The sequence below is a fragment of the Solenopsis invicta genome, chromosome 1 (assembly GCF_016802725.1).
Source record: "Solenopsis invicta isolate M01_SB chromosome 1, UNIL_Sinv_3.0, whole genome shotgun sequence".
NCBI lineage: Eukaryota > Metazoa > Arthropoda > Insecta > Hymenoptera > Formicidae > Solenopsis > Solenopsis invicta.
In genome coordinates, this window is record NC_052664.1 from 25,709,415 (window position 1) to 25,726,992 (window position 17,578).

A 17,578-nucleotide genomic window follows, 5' to 3' on the forward strand; every position below is an offset into this window, starting at 1 on the left:
TTCAGTGCCAATTACGAGGCGACTGATTTACATAAGCCGGCCGACGGCGTCTGCTCTTAGATTGCGTAGAACGGGCTAATGAAGGCTGCGACTTTGCGAATCTCGAAGGAAACGCCACCTTCCTGTACGCATTGTGCTGCAAAATGTAAGGCTTGAACGTTGAACACAAAGAATGTTGCGAATTTTGTTTTCCGCTCAAGACACGAGCTCTCTAAATTGGAATCAATGTATTTATTATTTATTGAAAGACAGTGAATAGTCTGATTTTAGGGATATAACTATATCAATCAGTATCTTTCAGTAATAATACACTGATTGATGAGAGTATCACCCTGAAAAGCACTGAGTAGAGCAGTTACTCTGATGAGCAAAGTTATAAATATAGCATTACAAACAATTTCATTTACTGATTCAAACTTAGAGAGTACAACTCTCGGTTAATTTTACATCCGTATAACTGCGTGCTTATCGCAATTTCGTGAAGCGAGAGTTTACCCTTCGAGAGAGATTTGTCATTTAGCATAGCATATTACAATTATGCGTGTAAAGTTTTATCATCAATTATTACATGGATTTTTCAATTCTTTATTCAATACTAAGTTTTCTATTTTATTTTTTTGACATTATCATTAGGGATAAAGGTGTAATACGGTGTAAAAAGTTAATTGTTCCCGTCACTCGTTTATTTCATCGTTATTCCTATTACTACACAAATTTTAGAACTTCAGGTCATATACATATACTTGTATGTTTCAATGGCACTTGGAAGTGCCATCGATCTCAAAGAAATTAAAGGAAGATTATTTGAGAAGAAGCACGCGTTTCTTCGAAATAACATATGGATGTATAAAGCAGACTAATGAATCGGGTTTGACCTTTGATGGATATCTTCCTGCGTCCAAGGTGACCAGTCAGGCCCGCAGCTGTCGATTCCGTGGGGCAAATAGTTACCAGAAAAGGAGGCTGCCACCGGATCGCCAGGGACGATGGTGTCCCGCTGCGTAAAATTGTCTTTTGCCTTCCGCTGACCGCGACTCTCTCGGGCCGAGACTGAACCGTGTAATTATTCGAAGGCTCGTAACTTATATCCATGTCATGCGGATAGTGAATAGCCATGGAAGAATCGAACATAACGGATCGCCGCTCTTTCCCTGCTTTCGAACAGAAATTATTTAGCGTATGACCGCGCGATTATCTTCCTATTTCGTTCCCTTTGATTCTTCCGAACGAATACTAAAATATATTATACACCCTTTTTGGAGAAAGATTGCTCCAATCTAAATTTATTGCTTATAATTTTTAATATTTTATTTTTATCAAAGTGTGGCATAAAATTTATTTAAATAATCAATATAATTTTCTTTTATAAAATAAATTTAGCTTACATAGTGATGTAATATATATATAGACTAAATACTTTTAATCACATCGAGAAAAATCTTAATAATGCGTAATAATATTGTAATTTATAAATTTACAAAATTCGATAATATGATATTACATTTCCATCTTGGGTGGCACAAAACTACGATACCGAATAATCGAGACGTGATTCAAAAGAACAAAAAGGAAATATATAAAACGCATAAAAATTCTTACTAAGCACAAAATCCTGCGCGATGATTCAGAATATCAATATTTATTTATCCTAGATTTTATTTACGCACACAAAAAATGTTTTGATAAGTAAAATGTATAGACTTTTAAAAACGAGTAAAGCGTCACGTGTTCACGGCGCGGCGGCAGAATCCGATGAGCGCGCAATAAAATAAAAGCTGTCAACAGCTTTGCATCTAAAGCGGAGTATCACAGCGAAAGAATGTATAATCAATAAGCCAAACGACGAAGAGAGCTTGATCCCCCACAGTGCATTAAAGGATGAGTAGTCGATGTGCATGCGACACGATTTTCTCGGATTATTCATGTAACGTCAACAAAGCGTTCGGTAGCGAAATAAAAGATTGCGGGTGTCCGGACGGTCGGTGCACCTCGATGAAGCCTCGTTGGCGTCGATCTGAAGAAAAGGTAATTACCGATGAATTCTCGAGGACCTCTAGGCTAGATGAGGCCATCAACGCACAGCGGGGTATCGCGACACCCTCGTCTACCTCCTTGGCCGTCCTCGTAAGAGCAGGGAGAGAGGAACCCATATTACTCATCCATATTTGCTTCCTCTCTTTTTATCCCCGGTATTCTCTCTCCACCTATTCGCACGATCGTCTTAAGCTCAATTTTCACAAAGCTTCTCGAAGCACGCTCGTTAGTCGGCAATTTCCAATTATTACTTCTATTGGCAACGTGTGAAATCTAGAAATTCGTAACTTACCAGCACAAAAGTCTTGCGTAGGAATTTACGTTTGGATGCTAGAAAAATATGTGCGACGTTTAATACAGCGACGAAGTGGGAAAATTCCTTTCTTTATACGCTATGAAATGGACGACAAATGTTTATGGGCTTATACTAAGAGACGTTTAATTCGCGCATCGTATTCAACCGGTGATTAATAAAACTGATTAGCACTGATTCCTCAAAGGCTTGCGCGATATAAGATTGTCTCACGAAGCGTGTTAGCGTCGTACCAAGTGTTTCAGTGTGGATTAGCCTTTATAATGTTTCTAGCGAAGCTGTAAGGCCGCGGCGGAGAATCTGAGTGCCGTCCTAATTCTTCTGCCGTCACGCGCTTTTATGATACCGACATAAAATTTGGATTCCACCGCGAGAGAGAGGAGAGAGAGACACAAGCCGGCGGCTTGCTGCAGGATGATCGTCTTCTTAATTATATCGGTGGGTTCTTCTCGATATCGCTCGTAATTCAGCGAACATCGTCGAGGCACCTACGTGAATCTCTCCCCTTTGCTACGAGTCGAGTTTTTCTCTTTAACTGATCTTTCCGTCAAACGTGATAGACTCGCGGGCCACCCAAATCTCATATTCTCTCAAGCATAAGCTGAAACCCTCTTACTAGCGATGGAATTATATTACTGCTGAACTCGGGCATAAATAATATCTGGTTAAGTTTATAGGATTATTTATTTCCACTCCCACTTTTCCTCTTTTTCTATAGTGTTCTTTTTTTTCTTTCATCTTTATTTTCTGTCTTTCTTTTGCCTTTTTTTTCATCTTTATTTGAAAAAGAGTCTTAAAGCGAGATCGTTATAGGATAAAATAGTATTATACGTGATTGTATATTATTACAAATTGAGATTAAGAATAACGAAAATAAATTTTTAATTCTACATGTATGTATGTGAGTGTCTTTCTTCGCTTTTATTATGGTATCGTATTTTTATTTCCGGGATTAAACTTTGTTATGTTAATCTCTTGTCATAAAATGAGTAATAAAGAGAAATAATTGCATTATAAGGAACTATTATCTTTTTGAAGTTCTCTTTTTATTGTAACTCTTTCTACATCATAAATTCTAAACATAATATATTAAATAAATAAATATAGACCTTCTGATGAATCATCTACTAAATTAATTTTACATTTGTTAATGATCGTAGGGCAGAATAGTTAGCGTAGTTGTCATAAGTATTGAATCTGTGTCTGACCATTTACTGACTATATTCCCTAGCTTATTCTTCTTGTCGAATTATAACATGTATCAATTTTATGCTTCTTTTTCGTTATCGAGTTGTTCAAAGAACACGAATAAAGTTAATTATATTTATCTTTATTTATTTAAATACGTACGCCAATTGGTACCAAAAGAAAATTTTAAAAATCACAGTCGATACTTCTCAAAGTTAAAAGCAAGTGGGAAACGATATTATTTGTTCAAAATCGTTAGTAATATAAACAAAATTTAGAACGTAGGATTATAATTTTATTGAGCATGAATCTTTCGGTTAGTTTCTTCAAAATTTCGATACTATTGTTCGATACTCATTGTTGAACAAATTCGAATAAAAGAAAAAGTTATTATATTTTTTATTATTTATAAAATATGAACATGTGTTACAGATTATATATTATAAATATATAATCTGTTTTATTATTATTATTACTTATTACTCGCTTCTTTCGTTAGTGTGAATGAATCACATCTGGATTAACTACATAAAATCTATCTTTTTTTAGTTTACTGTTTGCAATTAATTTATAATAGAATGTATAACTTACAAAAAATGGTCTTTAACAAATATTCAAATAGATTCGGGCATTACATTCAGGCAGAGAGGTTTATACAAAAGATCGCGTCCATGATGATCATTTGCGAAATAACACGTTACTAGTACGACAAACGTCCAACGGCGTCGATTCCACGGGACAATTTTATCTTCGATGAGTTGCATGGTCCACCTTCTCCGCCCCCACGCGGTTACGTTCGACTTAACGCATCGAGGGAGGCAGGGAATCAGGCGAGGAGAAAAGAACGGCGCGGGTGAAAAAGAAATGGCGATGGGAGAGAGAGAGAGAGAAAGAGAGAGAAAGGCGCAAGAAGCGGGAGAAAGGAAGGGAGAGGGCGAGAGTCATATCCGCGGAGGTCATCGGGCCTCAAAGAGACAATTAATGTGCCGCGGACACAATGGCGGACGAATGGTCCATTGTCAGGGCTGAGCGAGAAGCGAGTGTCCCCGCAGCGACTCGGTCTCTCTTCTTGGCAGAGGGATTCGGCTTTGCTTCGCATGCACAAAGGTGCGTAGAGTCGATCTCGGGATGGTCGGCAATGATACCTGTGTGCAACCTGGCTGTCTATTGGCGGCATTATTTAACTATACGGCGACCTCTTCCACGTGGCGCGTAGATTTACGTAACAGGTGAAACACGTGCCCTAAACCCCCCCGATTCCGATTCCCTTTAGACCTATCCCTCTGACGTCGAATTAACCGAGAGCAAGATGGGTTAAGTGACCAAACACAATTTTTAGAATTTTAATCATACCGGTCATACATTTCATTACTAAAAACTACAGCCAAATCTGTCGACAACAGACCTTGCAAACTCTTGCTACAAAGTTTGTTTTGGCAAGAAAGCTTTTACAAAAATACAGAATTTAATTCATCAGATGATATCAACTATTAGTACATGTAATAAAATCTATTGACATAATTTGACGGCAAATACGGTCAAATGTATTCTTCTAACTAGACAGCAAATTAATCAGCAAAAAATCGAACAGAATCTGCACTGCAATGAAATTTAACAGCAGATTGGCAACACAGCCGACCAGATCTGTTCAGCGTAGTGTTGTCGTCATATTGTTCATAGAAATGGAGCGAGATTTGAACTGATTGCTATAAATTAGGTTTCTTCTCTTGTATATCAAATTTTTCAAGCTCTCTATACTATATAACCAGTGCGCAAAAGCTTTGCCAGCAAAATACGAGCTTATTGCTGATACCGAACGAATTTGTTACCAATCTTTGAGCAAGTTTGATGTCAACTTGGCGACAATTTGCTAATAATTTGTTTACTGGATACTAGTGTACATTTATTCACATTTGTTGTATTATTATACGTTGACGAATTGCCATTAAGAAATCGTGTACACATAGATTTCAAAGTAATCAAGTTTAATGACATTTTACAGAGTTTCGAGTTCTAAAGCTTTTATATACCTGAGTGCACACGTAGCTCTATTGACGCGCCGTTAAGTATAACATCATTATGTTCAGTAAACGCGTGTCGCGACAATACGTCTTAGAATACTAATTAGGCGCAGTAATTAGCGATCGTGATTACATTGTGATTTGCACATTTGTTAGGTTCCGGCCGAGAGACCAACCGGGAACCAGTTCGCTCGGTCACGCGATGAATCAAAAGCAACAGACCCGAACGCCAGCCGGTTCGTAAAGCCGTGAACTCGTGTGTTGCCGTCAAGCTCGCGAGTGGCGTGGAAAACGAAACTCTCGAAACTCTCTTACGTCGATACAGCGCGACGACACCCGGTACCCCGTCGTCCCGCCCGCGGCTCGTGACGCATCTAATAATTGGCTTCGTTGAAAACCGCGCTCCGCGACGAATCCTTCCTCCTCTATTTCTCCCTCTTCGCTCTCGTCCGGTTCTTTCTCGCCCCGCGTAGAAACCGCATCGCCGCCTCTTAGCCCACAGCTCGTCGTCTCGAGAAAGAGAGTGAGAGAGTGAGAGAGAAAGGACTTCATCGCTCCTTTTTTTCTTGTCTCTCTTTCGCAGGACGTCTTCCGAGCGCCGTCTTTCTCGCCGAACGTTTCCCCCTTCGTTCTCCTGCCACCCACCTTCTCTCCTCCGGTCAGCGCGCGATCCATTGAGCCCGCCACGTGGGAACCCGGGTGATATTTTTACGTTTCGCCATTCACGTGGAACACTATAACAGATTGTTTCTCGGAAACGCGAGAGTGGGGTACTTCCCTTCTCGCGAGGTGTCCCGTGCGTGTATCGTGCTTGGGGACGTGTGTCTTCACCACGTGTGGGACTACGTATCCACCTACTGGCTAATGATGCGGGTGAGAGCGTGGAGAATGATCATAAAAGTCTCACAAGTGGGTCGTTTTGTCTCCACGCTGTCTCAGTTCCTTTCTTCCTTTCTTCCACGCCACGAACCGGGCGTGTGTGATCGTTCCCGTCTCCGCGGTGACGATCTATTCGCGGTCGTCATCAAAGACACCGCGAGCCGCCACACGATTCGATCGATCAACCCGCTCATGCCGGCGCGGCGGCGGTACGCTTCCTTTTCTTTCGATATCTTATTGTCATGATAATGCGCGGTTACGTCTAATTGTACGATCGTCCGTGCCGCATAAAGAGGGTAAGATTAATCGCGGCACAATGTCAAATCGTGCCTCTCTCGATATCCTATTCTTTATTTAAGAAAATGATTATTCTCTATTTAAGAAAATAATTTGATTGATACAGTTACCGCTAAACCATAGAAGAAACGTTCACACCTAATAGTCTTTCACCTTGTGATTACCAAACATCATAGATAAATAATTTATTCATTAATTTGCCGTAGGAAAAATTGAAATTATACAAAGTTTACTGTATATTAAAATACAGCCTCGGCCGAAATTATTAGGCACTTATATTTTTTCCTTTATGGAATTATTTTATTTGTATTATTTTGCATTGATTACTGGCATTTATATATAAGTTTAAAGAGTTCTTGAAACATTGGAATATAATCTACATTTTAATTTCTGTTTAAACTCTTCGAGTTAAAAGTATTTAAAAAATATAAGATATTTTTTATCAGGGCTGCAGTATGTAGACTAATAGAATTAAAAAATTTTTAATTGGTTGCGAAATTTTTATACAACATACATGTTTTTTTTTATTTATACAAGACAGAGATGGAATAATGAAACTAGATAGCGCGCATGAATCTATTAATAATAAATGCTAGATTTAAACTGCTATATTGAATCTATCATTTTGAATTTTGAAATTCTGATATATTCAGATTCAGCTATCCAAAAAAAACAATAATCATAAGGATACCAAAGATTTTATACAACTCACAAAAAGATAACTTGTTTCTTTTTTAGATGTGCATATATGCTATATTACTTTATATACATATATGTTACATACAGTGGGATTAAAAAAGCAATACTCGACTAGACAATTGGAAATCTCTTTTCGACAAAAAAGTTTTTGTTAATCTTTTTAATCCTCGGTGGTCCAAAATTTTTCTATTGTTTTTCTAATCAGGTCACTAATACCTGATAGAGTTTTCAAAAAGTTTTTAGATTCTAAAAAAGTCTGAAAATATTCTGTACGTTCTTCCAACTTTCCAGTATACGATTTCATAATTGTTTGATCCAAACGTCCCTCACTTATTTGTACGTGTCCGAATTTGAGGCAGAATAATTCAAAATTGATAGGTCTTCAAATTCCCGGTTGGACTACGGAGGATTAATTAATAGCCAAGTTATATGAGCCGATACATTATGTACGCGATAGAGTAATCAAGGGCTAGCTCATAGAGCACGCAGCACCGTCTAGCCTATCAGTGGCTAACGACGGACCACGAAAATAATGATTGATCGAGCAATTAAATCCTGTTGTCGTGCGACGGACAGGGGCACGCTCGGGGCTGACCGTCGACCGACGGCCGTCGGCCGTCGCCGGAGTCGGCGGGGCTGGTGCAGCCGTGTACCACGCCACAGGGTGCCATTCGGCCACAATTGCTGGTAATGAGCCGGTCGGAGGCCTTCCGAGGGGCCCTCTTACGCCCCCTTCTTGCCTACGAAATCGCAGCCTCACGGCGATGCCTCACCGACGACGCAGACACGATGACAACGGAAATCGACGAAGACGGATTTCGTCGGGCCGAAAGCGGCGCGGATTGATTCCGAGGAATTACCGACGATTTCCTGGAATCCGCCGCGGTCGGGGAGAGAGAGCTCAGTGTTATGTAAATCGAGGAAGATCTTTTGCGGGACGCGCTCCGATCATCTTTCATCGTGGCGCTACAGAGTAAACGAGATGCCATCGTGAGCGCTATAGTGAATTCAAATACCGCACAGGAACTCCAAGACGCGAAGTCATACCACGCGAAGAGACGACAATTTTTTTTAGGAAAACCGAGCTTCGATCACTCTTTTGATATTTGACACGCGCGTCGTCACCAATGCAGAATAAATTTTACCTATAATCATTGAAATCTGACAGTTGTGAGTTTACGCAGAACGGAGGTTCATGAGAGAGAACACTTGAGCCAAAGCTCGTTCTCATCGCGGTAGCTCTTTCATCGGGCGATGGTGGTTGCGCGATGGTTTATATTATATTTATGCGCGGTATTTGCGATGCGCCAACCATAATTCGTTCGGAAAGCGTCACATGAATGGATAGTTTTTATTCATGCGATTCACGTTGTTATTCCGCCCAACGAATGGCTCATTTATCTCGCGACGAACGCACCTACGTGACATCCCGCTTCGTATTTTCGTTCCGACTTCCTTCCCCGGATCGGGCGCTTGGCCGACCGCCACCATCGTCGCCAGCACCATCCCCCAGCTGACCGGGCGGCGCGGCGGCGAGTACCGCGAGTTCTCGAACACCCCGTATGTGTACATGCACGCACGTATGTACACATATCGATGATTAATCGAGTCAAAAGGCCGCGGTCGTTACAAAGTGTGCCGCCCGCCGCGACACGAAACCCATGCATTACCGCTGGAACGTCGGCGAAGGAGGACCAGTTCGTGTTCTAACGTTCATCTTGTCTCCGTCGATACACCCACGCTGTCCGCGTGCAACGGACCCCGCAAGAAGGGGACGTCGGTACGACGATTGTGGCCGGCGCAAAGGAATATCGAAGGGAGTGCTTTATTGCACCTCGTGGATGGCTACGAGGGGATAATCGTGTGGTGCCGTCAGAATCCTTTTCTCCCTCTTCCTTCTCTCCCTTCTCGCCCCACTTCGTCGACTTTCTCATTCGGTTTCTCTTGACTCCTCTTTGGCTCCTCCGCTTCTCTCCCGCTGTCGTCTCCGACTCTTCGTCGTTGTCGCCGTCGTCGTCGTCGTCGTCGTCGTCGTTAGTCTTTGCTCATTCTTCCTTCGATATTTCCTTAACGGGTGATCGATATTAATATACATAGAAAGCTGTGCTCTGAACTGTTGCAATGAATGAAACAAGAACGCAAGAATCAAAATCGAAGTTGAAAAGAGTTGAGTGATGAATAAAGTTTGACCGAGAAATCGGTTACGGTCGGTTTCGGCTCAAAAACTCAGTTTCGGTTAAATTTCGGTTAAATTTCGGTTTCGATCGAAATTGAAAGAAAGTTTTGATGTAGCTGAAACTGAAACTCAAATATCAACTTGCAATAATACTGACAATGAATGCAATGAATCCTACAATACTAATCGTTTATTATTTAAAATTTATTTAATGTGAAATGTTTCTTTTTTACTGTAGTTTTCCAAAAATTGGTTTAAAAAATATTTTTCATATTTTGACATTTTATTATTATTATTGAGATGATGTGATTACAATAAAGATAGTGTACAATATGTCACAGATTGTGATAATTGAATTATGATACCAAAGCTAGTGATAATAATACGTGCCATGTAATTGTTGCATTAATTAAATTACGATATTTATGAAGGAAGAATATACAAGATTCAGTTCGGTGTTTTATTGCTAGTGATATCATTATTCTACTATTTAATACAATTCTGAATAACAAATAATATATGTAAATACTATTAAAAGTTCTCAATTTTTTACAAAAATTTTGAAAGCAATATTGGTATCATAACTTTTTCTGAATGTACATGGATCAGTAATTAACTGCAAAATTGATATAATCTGTGAATGAAATTACTTGATTACTTTGAGAATTAGACAAGTAAATTGTACATTTTTTCTCAATAAATAGGCAAGTATAAATACACTAAGAAAACTGTTCTATCGAATTATCCTTTCACAAAGTAACGAATAAATATTTATGACCATTTGAATCGGACATCAAATCCGATCACGGTTCATTGGGAGTAAAACCATCGGAATGTCCAGAAATGAATGGAAAAGATACATATCTATCCGTCACTTTTTGAACGGATGACCTGTTCATTCATTTTTGGACATTCCGATGAACGGATAATCCGTTCATTCTTGAGCATTCCGATGAAGGACATTCCTATCGTGGTCGGGTTTTATTCAATCCAAATGGTTGTAAATATAAATATTGTTTTACTTTTTGAAAAAGTAAATTAATCGAACAATTTTCTCCACGTATCTATAGCTCGCCCATTTATTGAGAAAAGATCTACTTGTCTAATCCTTAAAGTAATCAGCTGGTTTGGTCCGCAGGTTATAGCACTTTTGCAGTTACTGAGTGACTCACGTAGTGTAGAGATCATTTTTCATGACGTCATACAAGAAAATATGAACTTGTAGAAGAAAATAAAATTCTTGCGAGATTGTGATACAAAAGTATAACATGAGAAATGAAATAATACCGTTCTGCCCAAACTGCGTTATTAATTTCGGGGATCTTATAATGCAACGATACATAATGCATAACTGCCGCGTTATTGACCGCGGATATCGGCGAAGGTTCATATTGGCTTCGTTTCGCCGGCACAAAGGGCCGCGGCTCCCGAAGAGAAATCGCCGATCGAATCCGTACGAAGGTGCTCTGAGTGCGTGAAAAATGGCGCTAGACAGGGAGAGCGTAAGGTGGGTATATAAAAGGGAGGCGCGCGCGAATCCGCGTTCGTTAATGCGCGCCGCTTACCATAATCTAATATCCTTTAATATATGGGGTGAGGCGGTAGGGTGCCGAAGGCGCGCAAAGGTCGTAACACCGGGGGTCGACCGCAGATATTTACAATTTTAATCATCGTCTCTGCGTGGGACCCTTCGAGAGGACGAGGCACCTCGCGATTTCCCCTTCGATCAATTCGGGCCGGCCGATTTCTATTTCGCTTGACAAATAACGTGTCGAATAATTATTAAAATACATGAGGCCGACGCCGTTAATGGCGCTACGAAATCGCGCGAGCAGCACATCGTTTCATAATATAAGATATAAAAAGTAAAGGGGAAAGAGAAGGAGAGAAAAAAATGGTATCAGTAATCATGTATATACTAATGTTTCATAATGTCGCTTGAAAATATTTATTTGTTAAGTTGTTACGATTGTGCCAATAATATTTTTTATGCTATAAATTGTTTCTATTATGCCCGAAACAATTAAAAGTTGCATTTTCTTGTCTGATATTTTGATTTTTAAGTTTTGCTCGCTTAATCCTATCTAAACGGTGCAAAATTGAGAAAATAAAAGAAACATATTAAAAGAAAATCAAAGTTTTGGAAAGATTCACGGAAAATCGTGACATTTAATTTCTTTTTTTCTATTTTCTTCGAATTGTTATTTTTAACACCTCTATACTTTTTAAATAGAGCCAATTTACTAGCGTCAAATAGACATTATTCGCGGAAGAAACTATGATAACCGAATTAAAAATCTTTGTATTTTAAGAAAAGGAGAAGATTTATTCCTTTATCCATTTTTATGCGAAATCCGAGTATTTACTTTACAGGATAAAACTGACATAAGACTGACGTGCAACATCTGTTTCTTTTGAAAATAGACAAAGGGTCATAATAAAGTCTCGGACCTTTAACGCAGTAGCTCTGACTACCTGTTATCCCTTTGCAGTGTTATTTCTATATCTTGTTCTAACTTTAATCTTTCTAGAAAAGGAGGTGAAAAGTGGGAAAAAGAAAAACAAATACTTCTCGTAAATCCTTTCGACATCTTTCCTCTTAAACTTTTTCTTTCATTTTCGCGGTTGCAATGTTCAGACAGGATTAACTGTCATAACATCAGAAAAGAAAATGCAGCTTTAAAAATGTTTCGGGGATTCAAGGGATTATACAAAATTATTATTCGCATAATAATTATATTATCCGCAAAGCAAACAGCTTTACTAAAATCTAATTCCATTTGAAATTTTCCCGTCGTTGTATGGTTACCACAATCAATCAGTTATTGTTACAACTCCTTTATCTTATTTCATTAAATCTGTATTTATTTCTAAAATATTGAAATAATATACGTTTTAAAAATTTATTCCTTCATCTTTCTACTCTATGAATACATTTTATTTGTAATAAAATAAAATTTGTAATTAATCCAAATTGGATTGTGATTATGTAGTAAGAAATACGTAGTGTTAAAAAGATCATTCTTCAAGTCGCAAAAATGTTTCCGCTTGTCTCCGGTTTTAATGGAGAGAAAACGATGGACACGAACAAATATTTGCAGAATATTTTTGAATTTGGCATATTCGCCAGTAAACGAGGGTTACGTAAGCGATTTAAAGTCAACTTCCCGTGGTGTCGGCGTCACAGATAGATTTTTAAGTCAGTTACGATCACAATTTCTTTCGCAAGTAACGTCTACGTGTCGTTAGTAAATTGGCTCTATTTAAATAGCGCAGAGACGTTAAAAATCTTCGTAAAGTATTTGCAATCGCACAAGCCATTGTCTTCCTAGACGAATATTTCACGCTGTCGCGCGCACCTATACGTTGTCTTACGCGAACATTCTTAATGCATGCGCGAGTTTCGCGCGTACATTAAGCTGGTTTCCGATAACGTGTAGCACCGGTGGTCAGATAGGGTAGCGACAACGCGTGGGTACACGTAATTAAAGCTGGGAGAGGCCTGATAATCCTGACGTGGCGCCAGTTTAACGCGTTAATTATCTCGTTCTCGCGGGTACAGTCCCGTTAATGAGGTATTCGCTTGTAACTCGCCACCTACGTTCTCAGCACGCGTTCCTCTACGTTGCGAGAAACAATTTTTACACGTCTCGCGTACTCGAACATTTTACAAGCCTCCGCGCGACGCTGAGACAGATGCGATACGCTAGAAGTCGACGTGACCGCCATTATTCGCATTTTTTTAAGTAATTTATGAAACGATTAGAACGATTAAAGTGAAAGCGGCAACCTCTCTTTCACATACATATATAGATAGGTTAATTAAAATCGTACTATAGACATATAAATTATTTATTTACTAATTAATATATAAGCGGAAAGTAAATATTTAATAATTCAGTGAACACATGGCTTTCTTAAATTGATTAATTCTGTTAAATAATTAATTTATTAATTATTGAATTTAATTTGACGTCGCAAAGACAAAGGACTTATTTAACTTATTTTATTAATAAAATATTGTACTTTTTCTTTTGATAAATCATGCAGTTTGAATAACAATTAAAACATGATCATGTTCCTTGAGCTAAACGAAGCTCTCGAGTCTTTTTCTTGCACCAAAATCAAAATCAGGAAATTATACATCGTTGTGAAGAAAAATCTTCGAAATAATGAAGTTATCCGATTACGTTGCGTCGCGCAAATAATCGTTCGTATAATAATCCATTCGTAATTCGTTGATTGCAGAGAGTCGTGTTACTCGGTACACGATCGCCCTCTCTTTTTTTTCTCCTCTCCGGTTAAACGCGAGCAAGTTAAATGTTACTTGCTGGTCGTAAAGCAACTAATTGGCTCGGGCCCTCTCCTTCCTCTTTGCTTTGCCTTCCATCGTTCCATCCGTTCCCTCGTCGTTTCCGCTTTTTGCCATCCGCCGCTCTCTGTTTCTTGTTAGCACCGTGTAACGCGCGAGTAAGTACGATTATTACGGTCAGCAGTACACACCGGAGGCGTACTTGGGAATAATATAAATTACGACGCCGATGTGTTTCCAGCACGGTCGTACTTTGACTAGTCTTAACTTATCGCCGACACGCGCGAAATAACATCGGCGTCGGTCAGCTTGAAACGATAGAAACGATAAGAGCCCGGGGTGATTTTTATCGCACGTCCTAAAGGCCCATTCAAGATAAGTAATCTCACAAGCTAAGTTAAACAGAGAGAGAGAGAGAGAAAGTCTGTTTTTATCGCGTCAATTTACTTAATAATTCTATCGAGGAGTACGCTTTCTCGAAATATTTTTGCAAACATTATCAACAGTGCTACACTGAAAAAAGAATTTGGTAATAATAATCGAACTTAGATAAGAGTTACTAAGCTTTAATGAAATAGCTTTAATTAAATATTCATAATATAATCAAATATTTAATGAACAAACAAATGATTCGAAAAACGATCCAAAACCGAACAATGTAAAGAACGAAAAAAATTTTTTATTATTTCACACTTCAACGGACACCATGAGATTTACGACATCACTTTTTTTAAGTACATACCGCTTAAGTTGGAATAAGATTTTTCAATGAAAATACAAAGATAATTTGAGTTTTTTAAAAAATTTAAAAATACTACTACTTGAATTGGAATGAGAAGATTTTTTAATTATAATACAGAAGAAGTATCATTGGGTTTTATAGAAACAAGAGTTTTCAATGAGAATACGAAGGTAGTATCCCAAGTAGAACAGGGAGTCATTACGACATCAAAATGATGCCAGTGACTGCAAAATGATCATTAAAAGTCACTTTTCGATCAATTACGATTCACTTTGATGTCATTTTGACTGATTGTTCTGCTTGAGATCACTTGAGTTCATAAACACACTACGGCATACATTAAATTCAATAATATATCATTTGAAATTCACATTCAAGATCTTCAAGTTAGACTTGAAGTTAAAAAATTAATATGTAGCATACTTCTGAAAATTACATAGAGAGTATCTGTAAAATCACGATTTTCGTTAGCCTTTAGCCGGTCCTGGACGTAACCGCGCCTCGCGCTCACCGTCCGATGCAGCCCCATAAAGTCTTGTTTTTCGTTCCCGAGTGAACCGACGGGGGAGGCTACGCGGCGCCCGGGGGCCCTCCCACGAGGAGGAGTGACCTCGGTTGCGGGCTTTCGCTCTTGGGAATATCTTGCGCGCGCGGCGCACCGCGTCTTCTTTGGCGGCGCGGGTGCCCCGCGCGCCGCACTGGAATGGACCCCCGCGCCGCCGCCGCGGCCGCAGTTCGCCGGTACTCTCTTCTCTCTCTCTCTCTCTCTCTCTCTCTCTCTCTCTCTCTTTCTCTCTTTCTTTTTCTCACTCCAGCAATCTCGACTTATTTCTGTCGTGCGCAGAAAAATGCAGGGCTGTTACCGCTGATTGAGCAAACGCGGAACTCGCTATCGCATTTTGTAATCGTTTCTTTTTCTCCGCGAGATTTTTTTAGAATCGTTCAAATCTTTCTAATGTCTACGTACCAATTTTACATGTAATTTTCTTGATTTTTTAATTAAAAAACAATATATTTTAAAGTATACAATTGATTAGAGAGAATTTTGTAATCGTTTTCTGTATTCTTTCCTGAAGCTTCCGGTTTCTATTAGTATTCAAATTTCATGATTTGTATATTTTCTCGTAAAATTTTAACTTGTTTTCGGCCATTTTTTTCAATCTTTCCGACACTAAAAACTTTGATAATTTTGATCAATGAAAATTTGTTCTTTCTTCAAAATATTTTTCTACTTTTCTATAATTCTTTTCTTTTCTATTTGTTTTATTTAAAAATTACTTTAAGCCTGAATAAGGCTCATCTTTAATTGGTTATGTTTTCACATATCGATCTATATTCTTCTATTATTATTTATTATACGCGTCTTTAACATGCGTTCTTCTAAACATTATCGATTGTTGCAATTTATCATCACGTACTTTAGTGGTCGAAGTGGCTAAACGTCCCGGAAAGTCCAGAGGTTTCAGGTTTCCAGGCTGAGGTGTAATTTTTTGCAACAAATTCTTCACAATATTTGAGAGAAGGGGATAACAGATGCTTGTTAGCATCATTATTATTAAATCGATTATTAATTGGTGGTTCAGCCAGGAATCTGAAGATTCAGACAAGTTTTCAATTTTTGCTTATTCTACCTCAAATTCGGGTACATAAAACTTTTGTACATTTATTTTACATAAATTAGTGCCATACCTAATTAAGCAATTTAAATATTGATTAATAAAGAGAGAATAATTATTCAAAACATTAATATTAATATTAGCATCTGCCATCTATCTAATATGTGCGAATGTTTTAAACGCGCCTGCGAAAATGCTGCAGGTGTTTAAAGGCATTTGTGAATTAACGACTCCCTCGGAACGCAGATAGATCAACGCACCGTGTTTCAGCGAACGGCGAAGAAGAGGAAGCCGTGTCGTTAACGCGAAGATACGATCCCTCGACGACGTCGCCGGTCGCCCCGTTTAACGCCCCCTTCGCCTCCGAGAAATGCTCCTAATGGTTTCGCCGGCCTACTTCAAATTGCCCCAGGAACGAGAAGATGTGCGCCGGTTGCTCCATGAACGAACCTAATGACGGCGGATGAGAAGCGCGGATGAATCCCGGCGCGGAGGAATACGCCAACATCCACCGCAATAAACCACAGATACTACCTTGCTGTTACTTAAGTGATTGTTAAACATTTCATGTCGCGCTCTTACCTCGTAATATCTTATTCACTTTGGATACTCTAGTAAAGCGGGATTTTTTGCAACGGGAGCCTTCGTTGCTGCCGGTCGCGTTCGTAGAATACTTGCGGCTCTCGGGGATTATCATATAAAGTACATAATCGGTTGAAATTCTCAAATAAATACATGATTTGTCTTATTCTGATTTTATTACGTATATAGAAATACATTCTACACTGAGAGAAGTGTTATTTTGACTAAATTTTTCAACTCGATCAAATTTTTTCAGTTAAAAATATTTATGTATTTGACTTAAATACATAAAATGCTTGAAGTTCAGTTTAAGTATTTATATATTTAATTCTTAAACGCAGCACTGGAAATCCTCCTGAAATTTCGATCGCTTATACTGTGTGAAGACGAAATGAGAAAGAAGGTTTGGGCTAGGTGGAAAAAGTTTGAAGTTTCCCTTATCGATCGCAATGTTGACTAACTTTATTGTTCAACTAGAATAAAATGGCACAGAAGTAAAGTTTTTTCAGGAAGGCCTCCCAGACCCCATACTGTGTTTCAGGGTTAAATACATAAATGCTTGAACTGAAAAAATTTTATCACGTTGAAAAATTTAGTCAAGTTTACTATTTTTTTCTCATGATTCGTATACGAACGACGTTCGTTCACGAATCATCATAGTCTCGAGAAACGATAATTACACGACGTACACGATGTTCGATGGTGATTTGAATATCACA